Raw genomic sequence first — 20,155 nt, forward strand, 5'->3', positions numbered from 1 at the left:
TTCTAGCACTGGTGTCAACAGTGTTACCAATTCTAAACATGCCTCCATTAATCCTGTCCACATATTCTGAAACTATCCAGGCCTTTCACCTTAAGGCCCCAACTTGCTTACCCACTCAAATTTGCCATACTGTTTTGCTGCCTTTTTCTTTTCCTTGCAGTTAAATGCTTTTCAGAAGTTACTCCAACATACAACTTCTCTGTATTACATTAGAATATACCTGACTATTCAGGTAATAATTTTTCTTTTATGCCAAATATATTAAATGCCCAGATTATTCTTCTACTTCTCTGTGGAAAACATTTAACTGGTAGCTTGACTATTTCTTTTCTAGACATACATGGGTAAAAGGAGACCAGAGGAAAGAAAAATCATCATTCTTGACCATACAGAAACTGTGCTTACACAGAAACAGACAATTTAATTCCTACTTCTTATCCTTATCTGTTACATTACTAAGAATGTATGGCCAAGGGATGGGCAAATGTCTGATTCAGATCAGTAATCACATAGAGAAGGTGGAAAGGAGGCATCAGACCCATGGTGGGATTGTCCATCTTCATGAAAATTTTAAAGTACTTTCCACATAAAATTTCCAAGAGCTTGCTACTGTAGTTAAATTTATGGGTAGACCAGAAGGACAAATATATATCCAAGCCTTTGAAAAATCAAGGAAAACAGACAACTTTCAGACGAAGAGTCAGTTTTGATTTTATCCTACAACAAACCCTACATTGTGACTCTATTCTGCTAAGGCATAACTTTTTCACAGACCACAGAATCATAGAATAGTTTGGGTTGAAAGGGACCTTAAAGATCATTTAATTCCAGTCCTCTAGAACAAAGCACATGATATCATCTCATGCCACTGATCAACACATATATCCTTTTGATTAAAATTAAGATAATACTAAAAGATCATTAAATCATCAACACCAAACTTATTTGAAAGATGTATCTGGTGAACAGAAAGGTGGCATTTTAAAAGCCCCCTAAAGATATTGCCTTATTACTGCGGATGGAGGGAATACAAGTGATATATGCCTTTGAGAAGTATCAAAGAAACAGAGGCAAAAAACTGAAGATCCATAGCTTTGTTCATGCTACAAGATTAAGACCTTCTCCCCCTTCCCAGTGCCACTTTCAAAATCCTGTATGTGGGGGAAGATAGGGGACAAAGAGATTAAGAGAGAAAACAAAAGCATTACAACACCTTGTTTTGCTTATCAGCTATTCAAAGCCCATTACAAAATCCCCAGCAGTGCTCATGCCATTTTTTCATTTCAAATTTGCTAGTGACATTTTTCAACAAGCCTATAAGCAATGCATTCTAATCAATCAGGCTATAAAAGCACCTATTCCATTTAAAATTCAGTGTTAAATGACCGATAACTTGTCATCTTCCAATAGCAGAGATACATCCTACTACTGCACAACTACTGAGCTTTTAAACAAATTCTAGATTTCCCCTCTATTCTACATGAAAGTTACTTAGGAAGTGAAATTCAAAATGCATTAGTTAGGGAAGAGATACAAAAATGAATGGCAAGAGCAGCCATTCACTAAACACCACCTAAGAGAATTTACCATGCCAGAACATGCTGCTGTTAATTGTGTTTAGGCTGGATTAGTTTCAACTCTTGTTACTTCAAATTCTGTTACCAACCTTTTCTTTGCAAACAGAAAACCACCTCTTCACTTTCTTTGAGGTGCTTTGCTTGTATTAGTTGAAAGAAGAAATGACCACATCCTAAAATTCCTCTAAGTTTTTTTCTTAAAACAAACCCTGTATTTCTGCATAGTTCCTTTTCCTGTTACCCTCAACAAATTCACCTGTACAGACGTTGATTGCAATTTAACTTTTAAGTAGATATCAAAACTGATTAATTTATTTTGTACATATGGCATGCTATCTAGAAGCTGTAGTAGGTTTCATGAGAAAGCTTAAATATTAACTTAGTAAAGTAGGATCACAACTCCTCAACAACTGAAATAGGCACAAGCCTTTCATGACGCCTGCAAACCTGTTAAAGAAAAAAATAATTTTGTAAGATCTTTTAAAATTCTGTTTATTTCTACATCTTATGAACTCATACTTAGCACTCTTCGGAGCATCTATTACGAAAATGTTACTGCTACTTCTCTAAAACTAGTTCACCTACTTTCATGACCATGAGTTCTTAAATATTTCATGTTCTTAATACATTTTTTCCCATTAACTTTAGTATGAAATTCCTCAAATTTCAGTTGCTTATGCTAAAATACTGTGTGAGTACATGTTACAGATTACTTCAAAAGAGCAAGTAACTTTCAGGAGAGCCTCTTCCCTAACACAAGCTATCAAATTAAACACAGAAGTAACAGTGATGCCCATGACTTAAGATTTACAGACTTATGTCTTTCCAAGTCGTTCTCCAAGCTAAGCAAAGCAATATAATTCTCAAAAATCTTGCAGTATGAAGTGGTTATTATTTGTGTAAAAATTCTTCTAAATATGGTGCTTATACAGCTATACACGAAGACATGAATAAACTCTTACTGTTCCACCACTGCTTCAAGCACCAAAGGTTTTTATACAGGGTGGTACTGTAGCATGTCACATACTATGATAAAACAGAGAGACCTTAGTATTAAACAATTAAATAATATAGTACAGTACATTTTTTTACATAGAGAGCCAAGAAAAAGAAAAGTAGAAGTTATGGCTCCCATGATAACTGCAGCTTGATTGTAATACAGTTTTATGCTGTATATATGAACAAACACATCAATTTACAATTGATGGAGAATTATAACTGAAGGACACAGTCACATACTTTGTCTTACTCCTAAATAAATCAGTGGCATTCAGAATAAATTTCCATCCCATTTGAACAACTTGGTAAGGTGACTGGTTTGCTGGCAAGAAGATTTTACCGTATAAAAGCATTTAAACAGCATGTATCAAACTATTTATATGAAGTTACACTGAAGCACAAAGGGCAACACCGCCACGTTTTACCTAGAACATGGATTATTTAAACATCTACAAAATTATATTACGATTCAAATCTGTTCCTTTCATATTTGACTTGACTTTATCATGATTCATGGCTACTGCTAATGAAATACATTAAATATATTTAAGCTTAGCATTCCTAAAACAGGAATAAACAACAAAAATGCATCATTGGAGTGCTTACTTTCAAAGAGAAAAAAACACTACAATGAGGAAGACCTTGGTAAGAGAAACAAAATCAGGCAGTTGGACAAAACATTTACAGACAACAGACAAAAAATACTATATTGAAAATGCAGAGACATGAGGACAAAAATGCATCACAGTTTAACCTCAAGCTGGGGAGGCTATCAGTAAGAACACTTCTCAAGAAGAGGAGAATAAATTGGACCAAAGGAATTAGCAAGTAAAATTAAAACAAAGATACATTCCTAGAGGAGCAAAGTCATAAAACGTCCTTTCAAAATGCCATGTATAGGGAGCCTGCTAAACAATCCACTGGACTAATAAACAACCAAGACAAGAACGAATTATTCCAAGAAAATAAAAACTACAAGTTTTCTGCATCTGCTATCATTGAAGAAGCTAAGGCAAGCTTTCATATTTTTTGGCATATTAATCCTCAGAGGCAGTTTTGGTCAAACCAAAGCAAACAGCAGCAGTCAGCAATGCACTCACCAAGAGAAGCATGACATTCACCAAGAGTTGTGAGGTACTGAAGGATAAAACAGCCTATCTGTCCACTATGCCACGTAGTATCTTGCGTTCCAACACTGCCTTGTTGCCAACTGTGCACCGGTTTTGAAAGGTGGCCATACCTTTAGCCTGCCCAGAACTACAGACCAGCAAGTCTGCAAGTTGAAAACAGAAGAAACATGGGCACATACCAAAGTACAGACCACAGAAGTGACACTGATGCTTTCCCACAGTAAAACTCTGTCTTACCAGTACAGGAGATTTCACTGAAGCAATTGGTAAATGGCCAAAGTCTGAGCTAACCTGGATGAGCTAAACACATGCCAGCTGATGAACAAAGGTCCACCAGCAATGGTTCCTAAAGAAACTAAGCTACAACAGCAAAGGAGGGAAGATCTTCACATGGATGAAAGTAACCACTTCAAATCAGGAAATGAATGTTAGGAAATATCACCCAGCCCCCATCCAGACCTGCACTGACAGCATGCACATAAAAGATTCAGAAACAGGTGAACTTTGAAGTGAGTTTGCTAATAGTATTAATAAGTTCATTTTGCTAAAAATTAAAATAAACTATGCAAGAAGCAGCAGACCTTCATCGCACCCACTGAAGGTGTAATAAACTGCAGATGAGATGCAGTGAAAGGAAATAGCAACACACATGAGAAAATACAATCTGAATTTTTTATATACATTTTACTGAGCCTTGATTTGGGAGCTAGAATAAATAGTCTAGTAAAACAAGATTTGTAACAAGAGCAAACAGAACACTAAGAATGTTTAAGAAAAAAGAGATTAAAAAAAAAAAAAAAAAGCACATAATTGCACAAGAAATAGAATACACAAGTCTATGAGATGCTTATATCTTGCTGCAGTGACTGTGTTTGCTCTTCTCACTTCCACTTCAAAATTTAAGTTACTGATGGACCAGAGAGGGGTGACAGGCATTTGACTACCCTTCAGAATCTTCAGCCTCAAGAAGGACCAACCAGGGAGAGAACAAAAAAGTTTACAAATCAAGAGCAGCACTGAACAGGTATGCAGTGAACCACTGTTTTCCTCTTTTAACAAGGAAACTAGAGAACATCAAACAAAACCAGCAGCTGGTAGGTACAAAATAAAACAAATAGAAGGAAGCAGTTCTTCATACAATGTGTACTTAAGCTGCAGAACTCATTGCACAGTCCCAATGGAAGCCAAGAGTTTACACAGACCAAGAGAAGACTAGATGAATTCATGCAAGAGAAATCCATTAAGCATTACCTATCACTTTTTCCAAGACAATTCTGAGCAGCAGAGCTGTGGAGGCTAAGGGGCTTGCTCTGTTTCTGGATAGCCTCTACCCTGGTTGCTATGAAATAGGATGAGAACCTCTGGTACTAAAAAAGAAAGATGATATTCACAACATGGTTTTAATAGGTGTTGACAACTACGCTACTTCAATAATACACCATTTCCAGTATAACATTTCACCTTCCTTTCATGAAGATACTGTATTTCAGTCCATGTTACCAGTACTTCAAGAATGCGAGTGAGATTACAACACTTTAGAGGACCACAACATGAGGGAGACAAGGACACCCAAAACTGCATTAGAGTCTGCTGAAATTCTACTGATCAAGTATAAAAGATTATCCCTATTCCAACAACAGACAATTTAGAGAGAGTTTATGATCTGGTTGCAACCCTTAAAGGAGTGAAAGAAAAAGAAACAGAAACACTGATAATACTAAACACTGTAGCACATACAGTACATCTCTGGAGGTACTCAGTACCTACAGTGCATTTTAAGTTCATTTTTTTAACAACTGAAAAAAGTATGATTTTAATAAATCAAAGCTGTGTTATACACTGAGTATTAGGAATACCAAACTTTATTACAACAGTCGTTTCATGTTTGAAGGAAAAGACTTAAAAACAGCACCAAGTGGTGAAAAAATTAAAATATTCATACTTTTCCTGATTTAAACAGCAGTTGTAAAAGATAATATCAGCTCAAAGCACTGGCCTGAAGCTTTACAACTGTTATAAAAAGGTACTTAAAATAACTACAACATATTTAGGTTAAGCACTTAAAGGAATTACTGGAAGACTGAATTCAATCCTTGGTTCCAATCCACAAGTCATTGTGCAACATCTTAGCTGCTGAAAACAAACCCTCTCTGTTACCTATAAAGTGGGGACCATGCCTGTCTCCTGAACTGGGGGCACAGAATTTTCCCTCTGCAAATGCAAAGGCACAGCAATTGCTTCTCTAAGCAATGGAAGAACCTAGTCTCTCTGCACCTTCCAGCCTACCCCTGCTTTCTCCAGTCCATGGAAGGTGCTGCTGCCATTCTGTGCTGAGCACAGCCCAAGCTTGAAGGCAGCAGCATATTCCCAATGTAGAACAGACCTTCTGCTAGGCCTCTGTCAGAGACAAAGCAGAACATGCCAGTGGTTTATTTTCAAGGACTCTAAATGATTCAAGTTTTCACAGGTAAAACTCCCATAACCCCCAGATCACAGGCAACATGCAATCTGTTTGTCTTCAGTTTAGTTTAGTCAGGTTAAATACCTGACTTGATATGGAAGAAAAACCTGACAAAAAATGTGAGTCAAAATGGCTACTAGCACAGAGTAGACAGTACACTCTCTGAACTCTTCCTACTTCTAAGCCAAAACTCAGCATATTATGGCAGACTATTTGGCAGAGTTTGTTTAAGAAACTGTATAGGACAAGGAGGAAGCTTATGGTCCCTAAAATCAATACACAAAATACAATTGTTTAGAATTTACTACTAAGAAAAATATTTAAAGGAAGAAGACAAATTTTGAAAAACAGCAGTCTGTACAAACACAGACTCTAAACATTTAAGACAGATTTTTTTTTTTTTAAAGTGCTGAATGTCAGACCAATTCTCCTTTTAAGGATGGCATTTATCTACTTCACAAGAGCAGTAGCAAGACAGAATTAACACTTGGTAAAGAAACAGATCCTCTGCTGAGTGCTGCTTGGTAATCAGCAACTATTACACATCCCAATATGGCAGACACAAAGCACATCACTATGAACCTGGCACACCAGTTTGGAGTAGCACTTTGGGTCCTGGTTTCCAACCACCTGTTCAGATCATGGGCCTTGAAAGGAAGAAAAACCATCCAAGCACTCAGAAATGCATGAACTAAACAGATATTTTTCCTTCTAACACTTCCATGTGTAATTAAGACAGGGAGCATCAAATTCACTCACTGGAAGTGAATATACTTTTTCTTATGATACAGCAGAACTATATGCTCAAAATTTCTCTTGCTCTTTCAGAGCCAGCCTTGTCCATTACCAGCAACAGCAATCATCCCAAAGTGGAAAAATACCCTCCTATTCCAACACCTTGGGTTTTTATTTTTTTCTGAGGCAATGCTTAAGTTCCTTTTAAGCCCTTCCTGTAGCAATGCCTATCACACCAGACACCTCCAAATGTAATCCACTGGAATAAGCAGCCTTTAAATTAAGGTGTTGTAAGGTCATATAGCAACAAGATGATCGGATTAAAGAGGAAGTGGAGTTAAGTTAATACTGAGTCACTATTTTAAGTTCTGTGTTCAAGAAAACAGCATGATAGCCTTTCAAGTACAAACCAGTCTTTGAGCAGGATGGTTGAAGAACTTTTCTATCAAAAAAAAAAAAAAAAGCTTTATTTCTTGTGTAAATCTGAACATGAAATGAAGGACAACAACTCATCAGACAGACAAGATCTGGTCCCAGAGACAGATGTTTTACAGCTGTGCTTTGGGCTTCCTAAAGCCCATTAGAGCTAGCACATACAATTCCTAATGTAAACAAGCTGCTTTTAGTAACTACACTATTCACTCTGAACACACACAACGCTAGTCAGGGCCACCACTCCACAGTTTGCACCAAATGCAGCATACAATGCCCATAAGATAGAATCTGTAAATCCCCTCTCTCCTGCACCTCCTGCCATACCCTGTAGACCCTGAAAAATAATTTTTTATATGTAAAGCCCAAGGAAAGGAATCTAGAAGGTGCACTACATGAAGTTTTGGGTTTTTTGTAACTATGGCAAGAATTTACCTTCTGTTAGCACACATACAATTACCTAGATATTGAGAAAAACAGGAAGGACAGCATGGGCTTCCAGTCTTCCACTTGCCAAGAAGCCCCTTTCTGTCACACTGCAGGCAATATACACAAGTAAGCTGACAAAAAGAGCCCGGGCTCTTCAGAAAGCAAGCAGCTTCCAATGCCATGTTGCTTCTATGCTGAAAGAGTCACCTCAAGCTGACAGGTGGATTGAACAAAAGCTGCAGTCAGAATCCCTGACTTTTTGTAAGGTGTTCATTCCTCTATTAAGGAACACACTGTAAACTGCCCATTTCTCTGGAGAGCAGCAAGAGCACAGTATTACAGAAGTGACTAAGCAGCATGTTATTTGACTTGCAATGTACTTTTTTTCCACCAATTTTAACATGCAGGAGTGCATTCATTTCAGTATCAAAAAGCTTAAGACTATGATAGGAAGTAACCACTTCAGCCACCTACTAGGACAAAGCACTCATTCCATCTTGAACCAGCAGGAAAATGTAAATAGTTGGGAATACTCTGAATAATGGAACCCACTGAATTACTGAACTTGATGACGCTGAAACAATACTGACTTGATAAAATTTGAGACAGACAAATTGACTCAAAGCTAATGAATCTAATGGAGGATTTCAAGCTTTAAAAAAACCAAAACAAAACAAACAAAGAACCTCCACCAACCCATAACCAACAACAGCCCCCTCCCCTCCTTTCCTGTGAACAAATTGTTTCAAAGATTAAATACTTCACATTTGAAAGAGCAAACAAGTTATTTATACATTAGTAAATCTTTCAGGCTTTTGTTTTCCTACCTGAAGAGGAAAACTGATTTCTGGTCAGTGGATTATTAATTCTAACCAATTTATAACATGCAATCCATAGCATCAATGGAATAAACAGATTTTAATATCCATTTTAACTTGGGCCAGCACATTTTTCTTTTTGTGTCCTTTGCTTCACAGATGATTACTCTATTTCTCTTTCTCCCATGAAGGTTCCCAGGCAACTGATCCAATCCACTTGCTCACTGCCACCAAAATGAAAAGATGAAAAGGGCTTGCTGCTCTCCAAGCCAGCAGCCCCCCTCATCCTTAGTACCAGCTCTGGTGTTCATCAGATCCTTTTATGAGCTAGTTTGATTCATTACAACAGCAAAATGCTCTCCATTTTACAGACTTATTTTTCTGCCATTTTGGTGAACTAAAGTGGCTCACAGAAGGACCTGACAAGCACTGCTGCCAGAAAAAGCAGCAGAGCCATGTGGTTGTGAGTTGGGGTGCAGGAGGACAAAGGCTGAGAGGAAACTTCTTTCAGAACAATGTCCAGTTAAATTAGCTCACTGCATTTCTCAAACCATACCCTGACTTATAAATTATTATTAGATGGACCAGAAGACAACATTCAACAGCTTTCAGATATCTTCAGAGCTACAAAAAACTTATCATTCAAAAAAAAAAAAAAAAAAACAAACAAACTCTTACACAGACTTAAGTATAATACTCTATCAGAAGAAAAGAAGTTCTTACAAACATAATATCAAGGATACCCTAGACAAGAAGGGTATTTTGGATAAGCAGAAAACAGCAACTTTTGCCACCAGTATCCAAAATCAACGTACCAGAGGACAGCTGTTACGTGCCTCAGAGAAAGCACCTTGAGGGAAGGAGGCAGTCAAGCCAACAAGGTGGAAGTAGGTGCTACAACTGCCTAGTCCCCAGGTTTTCTGCCCAGTGATTTCTGTCCATGGGTTAATCTGCCTCCCTATGTGATGGATTGCCTGCTGCAGATGTGCTGTTTCACTCCAGAAGACAGAAGTCAAGGTGTAGCAAATGTATCACTCCCACAGCCACATTGAATCGATCTCACTATTCAAAGTTCATTGCCAACCTGGAGGCTCCTCAGCACAGAAACAGCTGCTTCCAGCAGAAGAAAAAAAGCACTCTGCCCCAGAACAGCCCCAGTGTTACACCTTGTGAAATTAGAGAAGGGATTTTTAGCCTTCCTGACCCTACCAGCTTCCCACCTAAAATCTTAACGCTGGGCAGCCACAGAACACACCACCAAATGCCAAGTGATGACACACAGGCACACAAAGGAAGACAGCAGCAGATCCCAATAGCCCCACCAGGGGACAAGTTCAGACACACAGCCTGCATCCCAGCTGACACAAATATCCACCTCGAAGAACCTCTCCTAGTCCAGTTCCTTAGACAGCCAAAATCTGCATTGCCCAACCAGCCCCATACTGCACAGTCCAGTTGTGCCACTGGTCATGCGACAATCTCAGGAAAGTCACATGTGAAGCAGTGACAAGCCAAAGGGTGTCCATTCAGAGAGGCAGGCAGAAAGGCAAGAGTCCTGGTTTCTTCTGAGAGAGGAGACAGAGAAAGGTGTAGAAGAGAAAGAGATTAAGGAGATTAAGGAGATTTTAAATCACAGCATTAGGGAAATTTCTTATGAGAACAGCAATGGAAGCATTTTCTTTCACCTGCCATATTTTGTGTAGCCAATTTTTTAACCTCACAAAATTAAGTAGTCATGGGGGTAGAAAGGGGTGTGAGGCCTTAACTTACTTCTCTGAGAACTCACTGTTCAAGAATTCAGTCACCTTAACCACAGCATTTCTCTAATTCTAGCCATGGTAAGTGAAAAGCCTCACAAACACCCTCCTTCCATTTTTCTTTTTTTTTTTTTTTTTTAAATAGTTTCAATGCAACATCTAATAAGCTCAACTTCTAAGACTACTATGCACTACAAAGATCCTTGGACCCAAGCTGTAAGATATGTTTCTGTCCTAGTGCTGCCTGTAACAAGCTGAAACTTCCAACAGCCATACCATTTCTACAAAACAGCCCCTTCCTTCAGCATGGCTGCCACAAGGTTCAAATCCTGTTTGAACTGTGAAAGTATGTTCACCAAGAGTCACTTCTGTGAGAGAAAACAGCATGGGCTGGGGAATACTGCAGAACTGTAGTAAGGAGAAATGCAGGTGAAATAGGCAAATTTTTTTCAGTAACTGCTGTAAAGATTACAACAGAATTAAAGAAGCACGTTTCTCTTACTTCTGTACAAAGAAAAAGAAAAAAATGAATATGACAACATACCTTTGTAGAGATCAATACAGAAATAAGAGGGAAGTGAAGCTGAAGCCTGCTTATTCACTTCCCCTCAACGAAAGAGTGATGATTAAAGTAAAGATGAGTGAGGCTGTACTCCACTTATAGAGCTGAGTGAATGCAAAGCACAGCAGACACCTCACAATGGTACTGATAAATAAACTGAATTACTTAGCAGTTCTCTCCCAGACTAACATCCTGAGGCAGTCCAGAAACCCCTATTTCACTCACTTTCTGAATGATTCCTTCCTAAATCAAGAGAGATAGTAAGCTGTGCACTATAAACTCTCGCTTTAATTCTTCATGGTTAAAAGAACTCAAAGCAAAAACTATACTCTTAGTGAGAGTCCCCTCATCAGAGTTTAAAGGAATCTCTGAACTGACATAGGCTCTGGTTATTATGTCCGAGGGCCTTCCTTTAAGCCATCCTGACACAACTACACCACCCTGTGAAGCTGCCTGCTCTCTCCAGAAACTAGCAACATAGTCCCAGTACCTTTCAAACCAAGAACTGGAGATGATGAGCTGCCTGCTTTTTGCCTTGCAATAAACCACTAAACCCAACAAGCAGCTACTTCAATCCAGAAGCAGCACAAAGCAGAACACATTCTAAAAAATCGAAAGGACTTGTCTAGATATATACCAGACAGTTGAGACAAAAAAATATAATCATCATCTTAGATCTCATGTCAAGACAGTAACTGCAGTTATGGTTGTTTCAGTATTTCTTATCCTCTATGAGAAAACAATAAACATTAAAATACAGAACTTCAAGTAGGAGGATACTTGGGATGCCTAATCCTGGACAGACTCTCCTGTCCAGGAACAGGTAAGGTTTTGAAAACATTTTTTACACCCTGAACAACTAATTAACATGCATCCTTGAAATTTACCAGTCTCTCATCGTCATGCACTTTTATCTCAGCTTTATCAGAATTAGTTCTGAACATCTGTTAGCCTCATCACTACTCTCCTTCTCTCAATCCTCCTTCTATCAAGCATTACAAACCAGGTCAGTTGTATTGCTTTTCTGGCTGTTAATCTTCAACTTGAAGAAATACTAAACTGCCTTTCTCTACAATACAGACTGACACATGCTTTCCTGCAAGACATTTTACCAAGTAGCATTTCAGCTTTGGATTTCAATCTCAACAGCTACATTGATGGATCCTCTTTGAAGCAAAGAATATTTTCTCATAACTTGTCATCAACTCAGATTTCCCACTTACTAGCTCATCCAAGTTAATACCTAAGACTTGAACTGAGTTTCTCAGTTTCTATTATGTAAGAGCTTGTTTCACATTTCTCCCAGAACAGCACTACCTACCTCAGTGCTTTCTGTGATGAAGACTTTCTCCATGTTTTGTCCTATTACTGATGTCTAAACTTCTAAAACTCCAGCTTTCAGCTCAGCTTTAGTCTTTACCTGAAGTCTCTCCCAAAGAATGACCAGTATTCCTTTGCACATAGTGACTAGCCACTTAACAAATCCTGTTTACCCTGTAAATAAATCCATAGGCTTCCTATTTTAAGATCAAGGACAAAAGTGCCTTTATTAAAGTCTTCCTTGGCCTTGCTCCATGTTCTGATCTGCTTTACCACATAGGTCACATAGTTCCTGGTCTCCAAAACTCCCCTATTTCTTTCACAGTCAGGAGCTGTTCCCCACACCCCAAACTTCCCTGCTTGGCAAAGGATAGCCCCACAATGGCTATGTCCATTTCAAAATTGTCATGGAATTAGACCCTCCCCACTCACAACTATTCAGTGCATAGAGCAAGAGAAGCCACTACAGCTCTATCTATCCACTATTAAAAGATGGGGGAATGTCACTTTCACAAAAACAGAACTTGAAACAAGAGGATTTTCCTCTTGAAAGGGTCATGAAGAACCTTTGGGAAGCTGCCAGCACACTGCAGCAGCCCCCTGCTCTGGCTGTCTGCTGCCACCCATTCTCTTGCCATGACAGCATCCAGGGACTAACATGAGACTTCATCAAGCTTTGGTGCAGCCAGCCAGCCCTCCCCACACCAGTTAAGGCATCCTCCATGGTTTTGGTAGAAAGCAGCATTAGGAGCTGAAACACATGTTTATTTTGCCACATATCCTAATTATGTAGGGCTGGCAAGAAAACACAACTCCATTAAGCAAACAGAAAGCAGTATGAATTGGAAAAAAGATTAAAAACTCAACAGGAAAGGCACAACCTGAAGAGGAACAAAATCTATGGGAAAGCTGGGGGGAGGGGAGTAGAATGGGCAGGAAGAAGGAATAAAAAGTTTTGTTTTCAGAGCAGGACTGCGTCTGCTGCACAGAAGGAATCCTACTTTGTACATCTGATGTACACCTCCACAAAATGTTTTAAGTGACACTTGCTTTGTAGATAGAGATCAAAATAAACTGTGGGGAGGTCAATTTCTTTCAAAATCACCAAGAAATGTTAAAGCTAGCTACCTGTTGAAGCTCTAGCAGTAAGCAGAAAGCTCGGCTGAACAGCTTAAAAAGTGGCTCAAGGACATTAAAATAAAGTGTTTCCAAAACTATCCATTGTTGCAATCCATCACTAGATTTGCCAGCTACTCCTAGGCAGGTAAATGGCTGCATTGCTCTCCCCAAACACAAGCTCATATTTAAATTAAACCTGAACAGAATAAGCTCCAGATCAGGACCATGTAAGTGAAATTTTATTTTCCCCCCAGAACAATTAGGAAGAGGGCAGACATTTTGGCTGCAATGATTTTTTCCAGACAATTGATTCCCAAAGTTATTTATTCCCCACCATTCCCCTCAAGGCCCTCTCGTCACAGTAACTGTCTATGTCAGAGGAAGGCTGGACTCAGCTCTCATGAAAGCCAAGCAAAACCACACCCAAAATAGCTATATAGGTCACTACAGAGCAAAGGGAGCCCTACATCATGCCAGCAAGGGCTTCTGGTTAGTTCCCACATGGCAATAAGCTTTCAAAGTCATGTGTTAAAATGTTTTACTAAAACAGTAGCTTATATGGTAATTAGCACCCTTTTATTGAGTTTCAACTTTTAAAAGAAAATGCTTAAGTTGTATCCCTCATTTTTTTTCTTTTTTTTTAAAGGAGAGTGCATTTAGCATAAGGGCAGCAAAACAACCAGAGTGTTTTGAAACAGTTACAAAGCAGCATCCAGAGAAGAAGCCAAGTGGCAGCACAAAGATCCTTGGTTTTGGCTTGGCTTCTTCTAGGTATGTTTACATCTCAGAAAAGTCACAATGTTGGAAGCTAAGAGCTAATCAGCTTTTATATACTTAAGAATACCCTTAAGAGCTTTCTTGTCATATTTGGGCTCTTGAAGTGTGTCCTTTAGGTCACAACCTCCTTTTTATTTTTTGATTCATGCCTTCCAACTTCATTTTCCAAGACAGATTTTTGGTGCATAACTACGTCATAGCATTTCCATGACTGATCTTGGGCAAGATGCGAATCACTGAAAGTTAGTCAGATTGTGCAGACAGAAAGAAATCAGGAGGGAAACTTCCATCAGATTTCAGAATCTCATCAGAACCCTAATAAAAACATGTGATGTTTCTGCATATTGTACCTCACTCCTTCCTCTGAAAGTTTTAAAAATTAAATAATAGTTGGAGTTTCCTTTTGCCTTTTTATCACTGCTACAATATAGAAAGTATTTAAGACTTTCTTCCATTAAAATCCAATAGTTTGTATTTGTGCTAATAAGCTATTCAGGGAAACATAAATGATGAGAAATGATGGAGTTAATGTCTGTCTTAATGATGAAGCTTAATTGATAGGTAAATGGTGAAGCTAAATTAATACAGTAACTTTTTTGTTGGAAAAGTGAAAGCTAAAGCCTCACCTATACACAAAAGACTCATTTGTCAGAAACACAGTTTAATTATTTACTAGAATTTGCAGTTTTCTCTTGTATACAGGGAACATTAAAGTAACATAAAATTATCACCCATGTTACTTATGGGCATCAGTTAACCAGCTCATAAATCTGAGCAGTTAGTGATTTGTTCACAGCAGACAAATACATAAGGGTTTGGAAGTGAGGATTTAAGGGAACTGGGGGAAGGAAGACCTTCAGGCACACACACACCACTTGTCACACAGGTGCCTGCACCCTTGCTAGCCGCACACATTTCTTTGAATAATGCCAGACTCGCAAGAGTAAATACCAACCAGCACATTCTAAAGGCTTTCCATCTGAAACTTAATGTAAAAATGAATGGGAAATAAGGGATAGAGGTAAGGCACAAGATTCAAGCAGACACCAGCATTTATTTCCACCCTCCTTCTTTCTGGATACTTTCTCCTACCTCTTCCTTCCCACCTTAGCAACCTCTACCTATCACACCATAAACTACAAACAGAACCAAACCCCCAACAGCCAGCTGCTATAGGATGCCTTGGATATGGCAAAACACAGCCTCACTGCCACACTTCAGCAGCTCTGAGAAAACCTGAGAAACCCCTATTTACTCAGGCCTTTCCAGCTTGACAGAAAATCATGTCCGGGTTGCCTTTGTTCAGGTTTCGTTGTATCCTCACACTGCAGGTTCTCCTGCCCGCAGAGCCGCCATCCGTGGGGCACAGACCTGGCACAGAGCCTCCCTGTGTGCCAGGACAGGACAGACCCGCTGACCACAACACCTCCCATCCATGCCAAGCCCAGAGTGAGCAGCACATCCTTCTTCAGTACCTGCTTGCAGCTTCTCCATTGGCCTGATCCACCTGGACTCACAAACAACTCGTTCCACTCATAAAATCCTAGTATTATTTGAGTGTTAATGGGAAGTACTGCAACCGTTCATCAGAAGCTTTTCAGTTCAAAACAGCAAATAATTCAAGTGGAAAAGAAACTACACTCAGGTTAACTGACCCCTCTGCACGGACAAGGAAACCTTTACAGTGGTCATTTGACACAACTCTTCAGGTTTCTGCATTAACCAAACCCAAAAGAAACTGGTCACAACTGAAATCTACCATCATTGCACAGAGTTGTGATTGCAATAGAGAGTGTTCCACTAAACCTCATTTTTACTGATATTGTTACAGTGCAAAATCCCTAGAAATTTTTATTTTCCTAAAAGAACTGTGTGATCCTTGCCTGCTATCAAAACTTTCCTTCATTACGGAAGAGGTGACAAAATAAATTTGGGTTACAAATATGAGGATTTTTCCCCTGTTTAAGTAACCTAACCAAGATTTACAAGCAATAACAGAAATGTCATCACATTGTTAAATAGTCAGTAAGATATTTGGTCAAATATGATTATCCAATTAGTATCAGCGAATCAATAATTGAGTTACACTTGCAATCACAAGCATTTCATACTTTTCTAAGAGCCTGTGCAATAGCTTTAATAATGTTCTTAATAAAAAGTTCTTAGTAAAAACAGCTCAAAAGAGACTAAAAATAAGCAGTTCAAGTCAACAGAAAGTCAGGACAAGATGTGTAAATCTGTGGCATTAACCAGTACTTTAGTAGGAGAAATTTTGTTCTGCAAAACTGTTTCAAAACTTCACATTATGTCTAAGACCAAAAATAATTACTTTTTCCAAGCAGCTGTGGTTTTAACCTAGAGGAAAATAGTACACTATCATAAGGATCTCTGCAAAACCCTGAGCACATTTACAACACCAAACAAGATGAAACAAGCAATATTCCCAACTTTTGGTAGCCGGAGATAGGAAAATATACAGAATGTAATTGTTCTGATCACCTGTTACTTACAAACGTCAGAAAGAAATGGTTAATTTTCCCCCAGACTGCATCTTATTTTAGAAGTGATTACCAGAATTTTTCTGCTGCTGTTATAAATGCAGACCTCTTAAAACGAGCTCTCTCTAACTATCACCTCACCATTAAGTTTGTAAGCAACCTGGACATCTAAAATACAATCTATACTGAGAAGCGCGGAGTTTCCATTATTATTTTTATTTTGTTAATAAGAAAAAAAAAAAGTATTGGAAACTTTCACGGTAGAAACTAGAGAGCTTGGAAGTTCCTCTCTTAGCAGTGCCCAGCAATGGAAAGTGTACTGCATACGTGCCCCAAGCATCCAGCTACATTTAGCTTTCAGCCTTTTTATTATCATTGTCAATGAATGGGCCCCAGTCAAATTAAAGCTGCCATTTTAGGTTAAAGACTGGAGAGCCTCTGTTGTGCAACAGCGAGACAAAAACACTCCAAGCGACAGATGCAGCACTCTCATTGGAAAATGATAGATTTTAACTTTTATAAAAAAAAAAAAAAAGAATAATAATTACGGATCATGCTTTTTAATATGAATTATATATTGATACTCACACATTACCGCAAACTAACGGGATTTATAATTGGGAAAAATCAGCTACCCATGCTGCTAAGGTCATAGTCATTAAGATTTTTTTGCCGTCGTTAGAATGGATGATCTGTGAGGAAATGAACAGAAACATTTTTTGTTCAACTTGCTTGTTTGTACCTCCGCTAGTCCCATATAACACAAGAAAAGAAAAAAAGGAAAAAAAAAAAAAAGGCTAACACGTTCTCCCGAAAGCCATCTTCCAGGATAAACACTGCCCGCGATCTGCTTTGATGAGAGTAAAAATCGAGACGAACATCGACACAGAAACAAACTTATCGCACCGAGGTTATTCTGATATTCCCCAAGCCAAACATCCGCGGCAGCCCAAGCGGCACGGGAAATTTAAAAAAAAAAAAATTAAAAAGAATAAAAAGGGCTTCTCGCAAATGAAAAAAAAAAAAATTTGCCCTTTTCTGTAGTGGGGAGGCACGCTCGGCCCCTTCCCAAACGAAAACAAAGGCAGAAAGTGGGTAAGTGCGGGAGAGTTGCGCGGCGCCGCGCGGCCCCGCAGCGGACAGGGAGCTCCCGGGCATCCATCGCTACTTTCCTTTTGTCCATTGTCTGTTTAAAAAACAACTACTTTAAACCCGGGCGTGAGCGGGCTGTCGGGGGGAGCCGGGGAAACCGGCTCCATTTCCAGACCGTGCCCCACGGCCACCCCCTTCCCCAGCACCCCGACCCGCCCCCCCCGAACACCCACCCGCGAAGACCGGCCCGGCAGCGCGGGGCGCGCCCGGAGGGGCTCCCCCGGCGTGGGAGCGCGTCCCCTGATTTAGCGCTACCGGGATAAATGAAGGCAACGTAATGATGGCTGCTCATTGCCTGCAGCGCCTTCTCCCTGAGACTCACTAACAACCCTGCCCCCCTCCCCCCGCCACCGCTCTCTCTCTCACACCCGCGCACACGCACAGGCGCTGCCCGCTCCCCGCCGCCCCGCACGCAGTGCCCGCCGCCGGCCCCGCTCCGCTTCCCACCGCGCCCCGCGGACCGAGGGCGCCCGGCCCCCCCCGCCCCCGCTCCGCGCCCTGACCGCTTTGGCCTCAAACCACCTTTTTCCGCTCACCCTCAAAATGGCCCGGAACGGGGTGGGGGGAAGAGCGACGAGCGGAGCGCCCCAACCCCGACCCCATGTGCGCGGCGGCGGCAGCGCCTCCCGCCCGCCCCGGCTCCGCGCCGGCGGAGCGAAGGTACCCAGCGGGGTGAAGCCCCTATTATGCGGCGTCCGCCGGCAACGCTCCGGCTGCCTCGGGTAGCGTTCTCCCTTCCCTTCCCGTCCCCTCCCTCTTTCCCCCGCTCCCCTTTCTTCTCCGGCCGCCGGGGAGCGCCGGCCGCCCCCTGCCCCCTCCCGGTGCCGCCGGGGCAGGACGATCCCCCCGCCGCGCGCACCGGCGGCCGGAGCGGCACCTCGTGCTCCCGCCTCCCTCCTCCTTCTCCTCCCTCCCCGCCCGCCTTCCTGCCGCCCGCCGCCACCCACCGCCCGGCCTCCGCTGGGGGTGCCCCCGCTGCGGCCCGGGCCCCGGCCCCGGCGACCCATGTGCCTGCGCGGAGCGGGGCGGTGCCGGGCCGAGCCGGGCCGGGCCGTGCACGGCAGGGAAGCGCCCTCACTTTGTTAGCGCTTGTTGTGCCGACGCGGCCGCCGGGAGCCGTCAGCGTGGTCAGCGGGGGAAGCGCTCCCGCGGCCATCCCGGCCGGCGCTGGGCCCCGCCGCCCCCGCCGCGCAGTTTCACTCAACTTTTCCCGGATTTTTAGTCACCCTCCAAACTTGCGGAGAGGACCGCAGGAGGTAGAAGCGGGGAAGGGGCGCCGGCGCTCCGGCTCCCCGGTGCCCTCCCCTCCCCCGAGGCGAGGCAGGCGGCCGGCCGGCCGGCCGCAGCACAACAAAAAGCCATTTACACCCGGGGAAGTGCCCCGCTGAGACACCCCCCTCAACACACACACCCCCCCCGCCCCGCCTCGCCCGGAGCCGCGGCAGGGCTCAGCATCCCCCACCCCCCCGGGCCGCCGCCGGCAGCGAGCACCCCCGCGCCGCTCCGCTCCGCCGGGGACAGAGACCTGCCGCGGGTCCTCTGCTCCATGGCCGGCGCCCGCCCTCCCTTCCTCCCTCCGCGCACAGTGAGCTGCGGGGTCACTCACCGGGCCGGTGCGTGGCCGTCGGGGACCGGTGTCCCCCGCTCGCTCCCTCGCTGCCCTCCACCGAAGGGCCGGGGAGGAGGAGGGGACACGCTCCGGAGTTGGTGCCGTCGGCCGGGGGGGCGAGGCGGGGTGCGGGTCTCGCACACAACACACACGCACACAACACACACGCACGGAGTTGCTCGCTCGCACCGGGGCTGGGCTAAGAGGGGAGGAGGGGGATCCCTGACCGGGGCGGGCAGGCGAAGGAGGGGTGGAAGGGAGGGGAAGGAGAGGAAGGGTCAGCGCGGGTCTCGGGTAGTTTCGGGGTCTCCGCCGGCTCCGCTTCGCTCCTTTGTGTAATTTCACTCGATTCAAGTTTAATCCGATAGTTCCCGAGCGAGCGAGCGCGCCCGCCGGAGCCGAGCCGAGCGCGACACCAGCCAGCCAGGCGGCTGCCGCCCCCTGCGCCCGCCCGCCCCCGCCGCCTCCCTCCTCCTCCTCCTCCTCCTCCTCCTCCTCCTCCCTCCGCCGCCACAAGGCGCGCCCCCGACACCGCCCCCTCCCCGGGGGCGAGCGCCGCTCGCGCCCCGCCCCCGCGACGTCACGGCCCCGCCCGGCATAATTTATGCAACGAGGAGAGAAGGGGGGAAAAGGGGAAAAAAAAAAAAAAGAGGAGAAAAAAAAAATAGGAAACCCCCCCCGCCCCGGGCGGGGGTCACTAACCTGCCTGCGCGCGGCCCGCCAGCGCCCCGCCGGGGCTCCGGCCGCCCGCCGGCCGAGGGTGCGCTGCCGCGGGGCACG

At 42.9% G+C, this 20,155-nt stretch overlaps 1 protein-coding gene across 6 annotated transcripts in view; it reads right to left on the minus strand.

The window, feature by feature from the left end:
- CHD7 (chromodomain helicase DNA binding protein 7) overlaps positions 1-19,813 on the minus strand; it is a 132,504-nt gene extending 112,691 nt beyond the window's left edge. For 2 of the 6 annotated variants that reach the window (XM_021555654.2, XM_021555647.2), the window contains exons 1-2: positions 19,373-19,813; positions 17,203-17,306 (exon numbers count right to left, since the gene is read on the minus strand). The gene's annotated coding sequence lies outside the window, so the exon portion shown is untranslated. Of the gene's footprint in view, positions 1-17,202; positions 17,307-18,148; positions 18,174-18,302; positions 18,504-18,713; positions 18,735-19,372 lie in introns of those variants that run through there. The other 4 variants (XM_021555649.2, XM_021555648.3, XM_021555650.2 and 1 more) reach the window with 4 other exon arrangements.
- Positions 19,814-20,155: the final 342 nt, after the last annotated feature.

This window comes from Lonchura striata, chromosome 1 (assembly GCF_046129695.1).
Source record: "Lonchura striata isolate bLonStr1 chromosome 1, bLonStr1.mat, whole genome shotgun sequence".
NCBI lineage: Eukaryota > Metazoa > Chordata > Aves > Passeriformes > Estrildidae > Lonchura > Lonchura striata.